This window comes from Ostrinia furnacalis, unplaced genomic scaffold (assembly GCF_004193835.3).
Source record: "Ostrinia furnacalis isolate ACB-3 unplaced genomic scaffold, ASM419383v2 OfSCF6287, whole genome shotgun sequence".
Lineage (NCBI taxonomy): Eukaryota > Metazoa > Arthropoda > Insecta > Lepidoptera > Crambidae > Ostrinia > Ostrinia furnacalis.
Window position 1 is genome coordinate 247,253 of NW_021136526.1, and position 12,600 is coordinate 259,852.

At 36.7% G+C, this 12,600-nt stretch overlaps 1 non-coding gene across 1 annotated transcript; it reads right to left on the reverse strand.

The window, feature by feature from the left end:
* Window positions 1-5,169: 5,169 nt before the first annotated feature.
* On the reverse strand, window positions 5,170-5,241 carry TRNAM-CAU (transfer RNA methionine (anticodon CAU)). The gene has a single exon. It is a non-coding gene; the product is annotated as a tRNA-Met (tRNA).
* Between the last annotated feature and the right edge of the window lie 7,359 nt (window positions 5,242-12,600).

Sequence of the window (12,600 nt, forward strand, 5' to 3'; positions counted from 1 at the left end):
CTAAAGCATTCCCTGCATTGTCTTTACTATTCTGCTTTTATTATAGGCTGCGCTGTGTAATTTGAACCTGCAAAGGCTTCTTTTAAACGCGCCAGCGTAATAACGAGGTTAATTGGGGAAAATAGTGGCCTTAAATCAAAATCAAAATCAAAATCAAAAAATACTTATTCAGTTTAGACCACAAGTGGCACTTATGAACGTCAATAGAAAATAATATAAAAAGAAAAAGGTAGCCCTTATGGGGCACTTTACATGTCTCCTTATCTTTTGGGCCCTACCAGCGCTTCGAGACAAACATATGGCAAGTGCTGAGAAGAAACGCCGGAACAATTTTATTTACGTGTTCAAATCGTAGTGAACACTTAAATAATACATAATAAAGTTTATTTTAACCAACCCACACCTTTTTGTGAGTCAAAAAGAGTTATTGTCTGCTTAATAATATATTCACGTTGGCACTATAATTTTCGATGTTTTAACTTACCTACCCAATACATAGGTAATAAATAAGGTAATATCCTATTGTATGAGACATAGGGCGGCACGTGAGCGAGTTTTGTCATGAACAAACACAAAACACAGTAAAATACGTTTACCAAAAAATGAATGGTGAAATATTAGTATATGTAGAGAAAATCATATTTCATTGGTAGAAAATTTATATGAAAATTATTCTTTTAATGATAGATCGCCCGGAGTCCTGCCAGCAGGACTTAAAGTACTTCCGGTAGGACGCAAAATTAAAAGATCACAGTTTCGTAAGTATACATTGTACAAATTTCAAATTTACACGAAAAAATAGAGTGTTTCTCTCTCTTTCACCCAATAGTGCCCAAGATCGAAAAACGCGACTAACCGTTAGTCGGAGCCCGATGGCGCACGAGTATACACGGGGGCAGCGCGTTCGCGCTCGCGCGACACATTTTGACGCGCCGGGCCTGGAGTCGGCAACATTTTGGCGATAATATTATAATGAATGTGAAGTATTCCAGCCTAATCAAACATTTATAATTTATTTCTTGTTTTTGTTTTTAATTTGTAGTGTATTTGTAAGTGATAGGTGTAATTTCTAATACAAAGTGACATACCAAAGTAATTAATTTAAAGTTCCTTATTATAGTTCCTATTAGTTAAGTTGAAAGAAGATAAATAAGTTTATAATATATTAAGAAAAGTAAAATACTGGTTAAACAAAATGATTCTACGACATGACTTTTTATTTAATAAACACTAACCAAGTGTTTACTACTTCTGGTGAGGATGAGTTCAAATTTGAAGGTCACCGTACTGCTGGAAGGACCAGCAAGCAAACACGTACAAATTGCGTACTGCGGGCAGGACTTGCGATAATCTTCTGGCAGGACGTTTAGAACAAAAGACCAGTCCTTCCAGAAGAGCCTTCCAGCAGGACAAAGCACCGGGCGATCTATCATTAACGCTCACATATTTTTTTAATAAAAAATATACGTTATTTACAACAATGGCTTTTATTGGAACGCCGTTGAAAATTAAATGTTATAAAACAAAACCTTTTCGTTTTTTACCAAAACATTTTAATTAAAGCAATAAATACACAAGACAGTGAAAATACGTTTAAAAACGAGTGTAAAAAGAGTGATTAATTAGTGTTTGCAATAATTATTATTGCACGTTGTATGCGAGATTTATGTGTATCGGCGGAATATATGAGTGCGATGGTAGTATTTTTAGAAGCAAATTAAAAGCTTAACACAAATAATACTGTTTCCATTTTAAAATTGTTTATTACTGTAACAATCGGGTCGGGAATGTGAAGTTTTATTTATTACGGTGAGAATTAAGCTATATGGAACTACAATTCTTCTTCTTCTTCTTAGCGTGTCAACAACAAAACCTTCACAGTGTCAGCCCAAAACTCCGCTACAAGAGTGGCGTTGTCAGTAGCCTTCATTAAGTCTTCCTGCGTGCAGTTGTTTGGGCACGCAGGGCACGACATCATGTGCATGGTTGGCCGTAGTAAGGACAATCTGTTCAAGTGGGGATTCTTGGATGGCTCAAACTTGGAGTCCAAGTGTGGTTTTGTTCCCCAGTCGACGAAACACATGCATTTCCATTATTATTTTGATCTGAATTGACTTATCAGGCAAAATAAGCGGTACAAATTCGCCGGGTCAACTAGTGGAACATAAATTCGTATCTATGCTATGAATATTATTCATGGAACATTTTCGAATGACCAAATAAACATTGATCCATACAAACACCGGTTACATTAGAGCCGGCTTTTAGAGCAATACCGGTTTGAATACCTTTTATGGGGGGTTATTTGACTAACGCTGCCGATAGAGCAATGAGCATTGATTGGTAGTTTTAGACGGGTTTTATAAGATACGATTATCGTGCTTGAAAATTTTAACTGGTTCTCATACTGTAAAATGTCTGAAGAAAACTATTTGTAAAATGTCGAAAAATATTTACGTATCTATCTGCCATTATTAATGTCACCATGACAGTATTTTTAGCAATAAAATGTGATATCTTAATATAATTTTAAAAATTGAATTAGGTGTTATAGGTGAAATTGACTGTATACACTATGCCTGCATTATACATTTTAATTATTGAAATCATTTCAACACTGCCTGCCTTGTATTGCGCATCTAGCGCGCCTATGATTTTATCGATGTTAGACGATAAACCCATACATTACTTGTCTAAAATCGATATAATATCACGACAAGATTTTATCATCGTTCATTTTATCCCGCTTGTCGATTCTAACACCTTTTTCAAACCTGCCAGAACAATTTGTGCCGTGTAAAAGCCCTGTGACAGATTGCGCTGGTCGATTTTGATTTCAATTGGTTACCCAAGATTGGACGTGGCAATCTGTCATGAATGCCATGTTACAGTATTCGCTTCGAGGCTTTTGTGTCGTCAAAGGGACCTGTCCAGTGAAAGACGAATTGGCTACAATGTAGTTTTATGTAGACAACACTTACAAATATAGGATGTTTGGTAGACGTTTAGAATATCGTAGGGTTGGCATGTGACGAGGCGATGTTTGATTTCTCAGTTCATTAGTTGTTTTAAAATAATGATAAAACATGGATGAATAAGCTGGAAAGCATAAAACAACTGGAAAGTCTGAAACATATTTCAGAATTTGAGACTTTACTTTATATTTAATATTGTTCCACCACGACAATTAGGTACTATGTTCATAATATTTTCCGCTAATACTCTACATTTTGCGTGCATGTTCAAAATTGAATTTTCGTAATATACGAGATACGCAAACTTCAAAATTATGTATGTTATCCTAGGAACTGTAAAGTAGGTGCAACTAGCACGAGTAGTTTCCGAGCCCGCCGCAGGTGGAGCCACTGGCGTAGTATAATGAGTTTAGCACTAATTAGTGCACTGTTTTGTAAGTACAGGAGAGCGTTGATTATATTATACGTCAGACCGCCGGCACGGGCATGCTTAAGCTTATGGTTGGTTTCATTACTTGTTGATAAAGGTTAGGATCTTATCTGTCAGATAAACTACGGGTTCTATTTCACAGGTTTGTCTTTGAAACTTATCTGTCAGATATAGTACTGAAACAAATCCAGTTTCAGAGACATTTGGTAAGTAGGTGAAGTTACAAAATCAACAGTTATTCTTTTTAGATTAATATCTTTAAGAGACTATCATGAGCTGGTGAAACAGACCCTTTCTTATCATAATTATTTCCTAAATCCCGTTTTCCCCGTCAGTGTATTATTATCTATTTGAATAAATTCGCTGACTTGATGACAGTGAAAAAAGTTATTCTCAATTTTATTAAAGATTGGTTAGCAAGCGTCTTTTGTCTACACTTTTAAAAAAAGTGTTTTCTCGTTATTCATAGATTGCGTGATAAAGACTACTTAACTACGTGGCAGACAGTAATTCACGCGGGCAAAGTCGCAGCTAGAAGCTAGTACATTACGGGACACTTCTTAGGCCGTGAATCTCGCAAGATTTTTATGTAAAGTGTAGATGTTTATCGTTGAAATAGTTTTTATAATGGAACTCCCATCCAGATAGAGCGAATTACAAACAACCAAACATTTAAATATGAGTTAACGATATTAGCAAAAAGTTGTTCCACGAAAATGAGATTTCCAAACATTTAGGTTGGCTTATCGTTGGAAACAAATATTAAATCTGACAAAGCCGAGGACCCTTTTAGCGTTTTTTCGACTTGTGCAATTTGTCTTCTAGGCTCGGGGCCTGCGTTCAAGATAAAATTAATTCGCAAAACTTTCGCACATGTAGCCTTGCTTTTTGTACAAAGTTGGAGTAAGTATGAATTACAATCAAATAGGTTAGGTACCTACCTCTTTAATCTAGACACAATAAATTATACTTAGGTTTGATTTATACCCTAAGTATTACTTAGAAATCAGTGTACGTTTGATCTGCCAGAATAGGGGTGGGTGACTTTTTTCTGATAGGTACTTTAATTTTGTGTTAAAAATCATTATGAACTAGCTTTTGCCCGCGGTTTCACCCGCGTGAAATGTATATTGTCATAGATCGTCATAATTTATAGCCTATATGTTAATCTGGGTTATAAACAATAATACTGTAAAGTTTCATCAAAATCTGTTCAGTAGTTTTTGCGTGAAAGAGTAACAAACATCCATTCAGACATCCAGACATCCAAACTTTCGCATTTATAATATTAAGTAAGAATTAGTAGGATTACCGTCTACAGTATAAGTTGAGCAGACAAAATCTAGTCATAGACATCATACTTACTCGATATCGTAGCCACCAAAGCGCGTTTAAAATGTCCCGAAACGGTTTCAAGGAGCCAGTTGTGAGAGCACCGCGCTGTCTCAAGATGTCATAGATCAAGTACCTATCAGACAAAATTTGTAAGCAGTGAAAATGGCATTTCTTCATAAAAATCCTTATAAAAAGGCTCGTATATTTAGGTATAAACATTATTAAATAATGTTAAATATTATTAAATAATACGAGCCTTTTTATAAGGATTTTTATGAAGAAATGCCATTTTCACTGCTTACTACGGTGAGATAAATATTTTTATTAGATCATACAATTGATATTAAAAAGCACAATTTTTTGAGAATAAAATAAAAAAAAACGGATATTTTTTTTTTATAAAACAGTGGAGATTGAAATATTTGAGTATAGCAGAGCGTAGTTTCGATCTACGGACCTCTGGGTTATGGGCCCAGCACGCTTCCACTGCGCCACTCTGCTTGTGATGGAAGCGGCGAAATTATCGTATGCAAGCTTTTGGCAGCATTCGCCCTCGTGAATTCCGTTCTGTCGCAAAAAGTTCATTTTTCGGGTTACCTATATTTTATGTCTATGACACTTCCGTCGCTTTCTATTTGTAAAAGAATTTTCTTAATCAGTTTAGTAGATCCATAGATTACCAAACATAAACTTTATATTAATTATGTCAAGGTTTCATTCTGAATGTATGTTTTTTTTTTAATATAATAACTTATAATAGGCTTACTTGTACGATATAAAATCACTTACGCCTATTTATATTAATGTTTTATAAGTTAGAGAACAAAATAAACGATCACAACCACATGGTAGCTTCTGAGTGTCACTAACTAATAATAATCTTACCATTGAAATGGTTTCAAGCCTTAATCTCTCGCTCTCGTATACCTAAGCACTGATGGAAATGTCTACACAACGAATTTCACATTGTTTTCTGAAAATCCGGTTAAATTATTCTAATTTAATAAAGCAACACAAAACAAACATAATTCCTGTGCGTGTTATTGTGTAATTAACACCAATTTATCTTATCGCTTACTCAGCAGAATCACTTCTGCGTGCTCGAATCTGTGTCACGAGGTAATCTACCAGGAAACGCGGTAATCAACATTCTGTTTTAAAAACTATAGTGGTATTCAAAAATAATGACTCTATTTCAAATGAGGAAAAAAAAAACAATTAGGTAAATTGTTTTTTTTAACACTAATATTATAAAGAGGAAAACTTTGTTTGGTTGGTTGTAATGAATAGGCTCAAAAACTACAGGACCGTTTTTAAAATTCTTTCACCATTCGAAAGCTACATTATCCACGAGTAACATAGGCAAAATTTTATTTTGGAAAAAAATAGGGTTCCGTAAAATATGTAGATAATGTAGTCCACGCGCGCGAAGCCGCGGGCGGAAAACTAGTGGTATTATAAAGTTCAAATGCACCTTTAAACAATAAACATTTTGACTCTATGTTACTTTTGCGACTATAATAACAGTTAAGATATTATTTACATATTAAAAAGTAGAGAGAAAATCGTCTGTCTCCATTTATATCCATGAATTTTCGCTTGCTGTATCTGAATTACCATCTAACTATGCTTGCTACGGGCATGATTTGTGCTTCGCAAACTAAATAGAAGCAAATGCAATCAAGACTTACTTCAAATACACCGATCATCGCTTCTGTACCTATAGTTTATGGCACGCCATTAAAGCGTTTAATCCTGAAGTCTAATAATGCATCATCATTCAACCCAGTTCATCTTTTTTACCTTTCGCTTGTCGGGTGAATCCAAATTACCATCTGACATTCTTTGTTTAATATTTTTGCTTTGAGAAACTATAAATAGGCATTAAATACTAATATGCAATAAAAGATTTTTTGATTTAACTCCAAATAAATCGACTGCCACTTCTGCATCCATATAATCTCTGGCCGAGGTAATCAACTGCCAGGCTCGCTGAGGGCGCCGTCAAAGTGTTTACAGTCAAGCGTCACCATTTAGCCCGGTTTACATTTTTTGACCTTCTGTTTGTCAAGTGAATCCAAATCATGTATTGTATAACATTTTTAGCAAGAACCTAAAAAATAGGCATTAAAGAACAACGCAGAACGAATAGACGGTCGCTTCTGCATCCATAATCTATGGCCGAGGTAATCAACTGCCAGGCCCGCTGAGGGCGCCGTCAAAGCATTTAATCACAGTCAAGCGCCACCTGAAGCCTATAATGCACCGCCATTCAGCGCGGGCGCGCGGCTCATCTTTGGAAAGGTTCCTACATAATTTCAGGCTGGGCTGGATGACAAGGCTAAAAGCGATGACCTAGCAGGTAGAGGCTTAGGCTGGATTGCACCATCTTACTTTAACTTTGACAAACGTCAAAAATCTGTCAAACTCCATACAAAAAACACCGGTTATCGTCAAAGTTGCTGTCAAAGTTAGGTGGTGCAACTCAGCCTAAGTAGGGTGATTGCTATAGTAATTAGCCTATACATAGTTATTGGTGTATTGGATTGTTAATAAGTAAGAGACAAAAATATTTACTACATTGGACTGCGTATTGCTCAGAAAAAATATTTGTCTCTTTTCCTCTCTTAATAACTTATATTAGGCTTGTTTCTTTTTATTTTAGGCAAGTTGGTCAATAACTATGTATTGGCTAATTACTATAGCAATTACCCTACGTTTAGCTTTTCTTGTATATTCGTAAAGATAACGGCACGCGTGTCAGATAATTAACTACTTAGTGTTTCATTTTATGGACTAGCTGTGCATTGTAATAGAGAGATCTTTGGAAAGGTTCCTACATGATGATGCCGTTTGGTGTAGTGGTTCGAAACGGACTACTATTCCGGAGGTAGCGGGTTCGATTCCCGCACAGTACAAACATATTTGTGTGCATGAACATATTTGTTTGTATTGACTGGGTGTTTTCTATGTATAATAAGTATGTATTTACAAAAAAGTATTTAAGTATGTTTATATCCGTTGTCTAGTACCCATAGTACAAGCTTTGCTTAGTTTGGGACTAGAAGCGCAGTGTAAAATGTCTTAGGATATTTATTATTTATTATTATTATTACATAATTCAGGCTGGGCCAGATGACTGGGCTAACACAAGCGATGACCTAGCAGGTAAAGGCTTAACGTTTAGCTTTTCTAAAGCCCGGTCTCTGAACACGTAAAATTTTGTCCAATGACCCATCCTTATTGCTCGCGCGTAATTATGTTGCTGTTGCGCTCGGTATCCTTCCGTTTGGCCAAATTACTTTTCGCCAAATTTCACTTCGCAAACAACTTATCGCCAAAGTTTCATTTCCCAAATGAACTTTTAGCAACTGTACTTTTCGCAACTAATTCATTTGGACAAATTATCATTTGGCCAAATTTTACTTGGCAAATGTTTATATAGCAAATGTTTTATTTTGCCAAATATTATATCCCAAATAATTTGTTTGGTCAAATCGACACTTCACATACTTACCCACAAATCAAACCATAAGGCAGAGGCAGATGATCATGGTTTTCACAAGAATGTTATGTAAAACAAAGAGATTGCAGAAAATAGTATGGTTGCAGAAAGTAGGTATTGCAGAAAATAGTAGATTAGGTTAGGTTAGAACAGTGATAGAATCACCTCTATTGTTAATGAATCATTTGGGAATTTCGATAAAAAGAATGAAATATGAAAAAAATATATAGAACAAATTTTATATCAACTACCCACTAAACAAAATAATAACCACTTGTTAATTTGTAGTCCATTCTAAGCACCAATCAAAATTTTTTGTATATAGTGTATCGTGAAATATTTTTGCCAAATGAAACATTTGCCAAAACATACTTTGCCAAACAATAATTTGCTAAACAATAATATGCCAAAAACGGCATTTGCGAATTAAAAGTTTGCTATAAGTTGTTTTGCCAAATGAAAATTTGCGAAACGTTGTTTGCGATGTGATAATTTGGGAAACGTTTTTTGGCCAAACATTAGTAATCCGTTGCGCTCACATACTCACTGCAGGCGCCCGTCGCACAGTCGCGACAGCAATATAATTACGCGCGAGCGATAAGGATGGGTAGCTTGGGGTCATTGGACAAAATTCTACGTGGTTGGCGACCAGACTATAGTACCTATCTTTGTAAAGATAACGGCTCGCGTGTCAGCTAATTACTGCATCTTATGTGATAGGGGATCATTGGGAAGCATATTTGCATAATTCAAGCTGGGCCAAATGACAAGGCAAAAACAAGTCATAGCCTTAGGCGTTTGAAAAGACTTAGGATGAGTTGCACCAACTAACTTTGACCGTAACTAGGTATAACGATAGCCGATGCTTTTTTTATGGAGTCTGACAGACTTTTCACGTTTGCTAAAGTAAGATGGTGAAACCCAGCCTTAGGGTATTCGGTTAAGTAATAAAATTCGACGGCACATCCATCGAAAGTCTAAACATTGGTATCTTAAGTAGATGTAGTTATGTATTAATTTCTTGTATCTCTAGATTTTTAAAGAGTCTCAAGTTCTTAACTTAACTTAACTTATTAAACGTAAGATTCCTTCCAGAAAAACTAAGCAGTCAAACATATTCTTCCTTTGACTATGTAAAGTTCAACAGGCATGGTTTTAGGGTTGTATCTATGTGCAGAAGAAAATAACATAATTTACGTCACTTTATTGCAGTTTATTGTAAAGCTAAGGACACAATTGTGTGCTTTGTTGAGACTACTCTGCCCTTGCATTCTCATAAATTTAAATCTCATATTTTTCACAAGTATTTATCTAGTAGACTCTGGCAGAAAGGTAGTCTAACATAAGCTTGGTTTTTACCCGACTGCCCCAGAAGGAGGGTTATGTTTAATACATAATATCACCAACAAAATAATTGGTAATTGATGCCTCCGACTGCATTTTGGAACATTAAGGCTTGTTTTTATCTTTTTAGTTAATTTTTACGCAGTTGGGTTTTTTGTTTATTCAATAATCATTTTTTTCTTTCAAGTGACAACAATATGAACAATAATATTTAGGTAAATATTTTCAAGGAATAACTCTTGCATACATTTTAATTATAGGCACAGCAAAGTGTGACTACAGATCATCATCATCATCATCATCATCATTTCAGCCATAGGACGTCCACTGCTGGACATAGGCCTCCCCTAATGCTTTCCACGTTGATCGATTGGTAGCGGCCTGCATCCAGCGCTTCCCTGCTACCTTGACGATGTCGTCGGTCCACCTTGTAGGTGGACGTCCCACGCTGCGTTTTCCGGTACGCGGCCTCCATTCCAGAACCTTGCTGCCCCATCGGCAGTCAGTTCTGCGTACTATATGCCCTGCCCATTGCCACTTCAGCTTGCTAATCCGTCGAAACTACAGATCCGATAGACATTATTTAATCATAATAAAGTTGAGTCATTTCAATTTTGAAGGCCAGCTTATTGCTACGTTGTTAAACTACCCAAAAATGCTGTAAATAATGCCTTATGACTCATGTTTAAGACCTTTTAAGCCAATTTTCATGGCTTATTTTATCCCGACTCACTCTGAATAAGCCTACAGGTGGGATTCATCAGTGTGAGCAAGCCTTACGGACAATCTACGTGGCCCGAGACGTTATCAAACATTGCTCGCTCGAGTTCGCAGAGCGCTGCGCCAGTGTATTTGCTGTATGCATACTAATATCTTCTTATTAAAGTACTTTACTGCTGCATCCGACTGATCCAAAATTGAGAATGTTGGAGGCCATTTTAACAATGCATAGAGTGAGCAAACATTAATTTGGAAAATAATAAATTTTAAACAGAATAGAATAGCACTAGGTGGACCGACGATCTGGGGAAGGTCGCGGGAGGTGCCTAGATGCGAGCGGCGCAGGACCGGTCTTTATGGAAATCCTTGGGGGAGGCCTTTGTCAGCAGTGGACGTCTTTCGGCTGAAACGAACGACCGAACGAAGAATAGCATAGAATAGAATACCTTTATTCAGCATATAACATTTAGGTGCATAAATGTACAGAGATTAATATTATTGAGCCATGCTGAAAAGTCGCCCGCTCAGCGAAAATCGTCACATGACACAAGTCTTCAAGTCACGAAGCTGGTTTTCAGCAGGCCAACCAACGCACGACGGGGGTTATTATTACGCGCCCTTTTTTACGATAAATCTTTTCATGATTTTACTGTAGGTACATACCAGAACAAGTTAGAGGCGGATTGCGGTCAGCATCCTATCCATACCTCAAGATTTTCAAATTCAAATTCCAAATGTTGCATTTTTGTAAAATTCGGCCAGTTAAGCGTTCCAAATGTTGCATGAGCAAGTATGCACACAGCTATGTCGAATTCCTAGCCAGTGTATCTAAAACATGGTACAATCCTAACCTCTATGGCAGAATGGAATTTTCCAGGGAAGTTCGTATCGCAGCCCAAGTAACATTTTACTCCATTTAAGAGTTCACATTTAGTTCCAATGTGTACTTAAAGCATTAGTACAGTTCACTCGTGATGTATAAGCTGTATTATTGCAATTAATTACACCTATACCTGTCTAAGGGACTTATAGGAGTGTAGACTAGTGTAGAGTTATACTTTTATACGATTGTTGGTGTTATAATACTCTAACAACTATCCTTTAGTCAGCCGTCTGACTAAGAGCATTATAGGAGGGTAGAGATACGGCAACCNTTGGGAGTAGATCGCATTTGCAAACATTTTATGAATTTTGATAGAGAATTGCTATCAGGAACAAGCTATTGCTTACTAACTGACCCGGTGAATTTCGTTCAGCCCGTTTCGTCAGAAAAAAATGTAGGAATCAAATAGGCCAGGTGATGAAAGAATTTTTCAAATCGGCCCATTAGTTTCGGAGCTTATTCTACAAACAATCAAATAGTGTTGATTACAAAATAAATAAGAAGTTATTTCCTTACTTGTTTACTCATTTTTGGAAAATAATCCGCTCATTAAAGTCCAGAATTTCTTTGAACTTAAGGCGACAAACAAATAAAACTATTAAAAAACTAGGCGAGAAGGAAATTGTAAGCCAATTCAATTAAAAGTTGGTCCGAGTTGAGAAGTATAGTGCAAGAAACAGAGGGGCGCAAAAAGCTTTCCGTGGAGATCGTCGGAGTTAAGATTTTGTTTAAAATAATATTTTATTCAAGCAGTTCATTGTTGATTCCTTTTTAGAATATTGTTGAGTCTTTGAGAAAATTACGTCTTCGTAATTAATGCTAAACACTGTCACTAAAATTATAACAGCTGGGTTCTTATTTTACCTATTTATTTTATTTGGGTTTTATATTGTTTTACTCCCTTCGTTCGTTCGTTTGTTCGTTTCAGCCGAAATACGTCCACTGCTGGACAAAGGCCTCCCCCAAGGATTTCCACAAAGACCGGTCCTGCGCCGCTCGCATCCAGGCACCTCTCGCGACCTTCACCAGATCATCGTTCCACCTAGTTTGCCCCCTGCTTACCCCCTTACGTACGTTCTAAAAGGTACCCCCAGACTCCTAGCACTTGTACTTTCTGAGATTTCGTGACGAGTGAGTCAGTCAGTGACCTTTCGCTTTTATTATAGACTAGCTTTCCGCCCGCGGCTTCGCCCGCGTGGAATTTTGTCTGTCACAGAAAAACTTTATCGCACGCGTCCTTGTTTCAAAAACCGGGATAAAAACTATCCTATGTTCTTTCCCGGGACTCAAACTATCTCTATGCCAAATTTCATCAAAATCGGTTGCGAGGTTTAAGCGGGAAAGCGTAACAGACAGACAGACAGACAGACAGACAGACAGACAGACAGAGTTACTTTCGCATTTATAA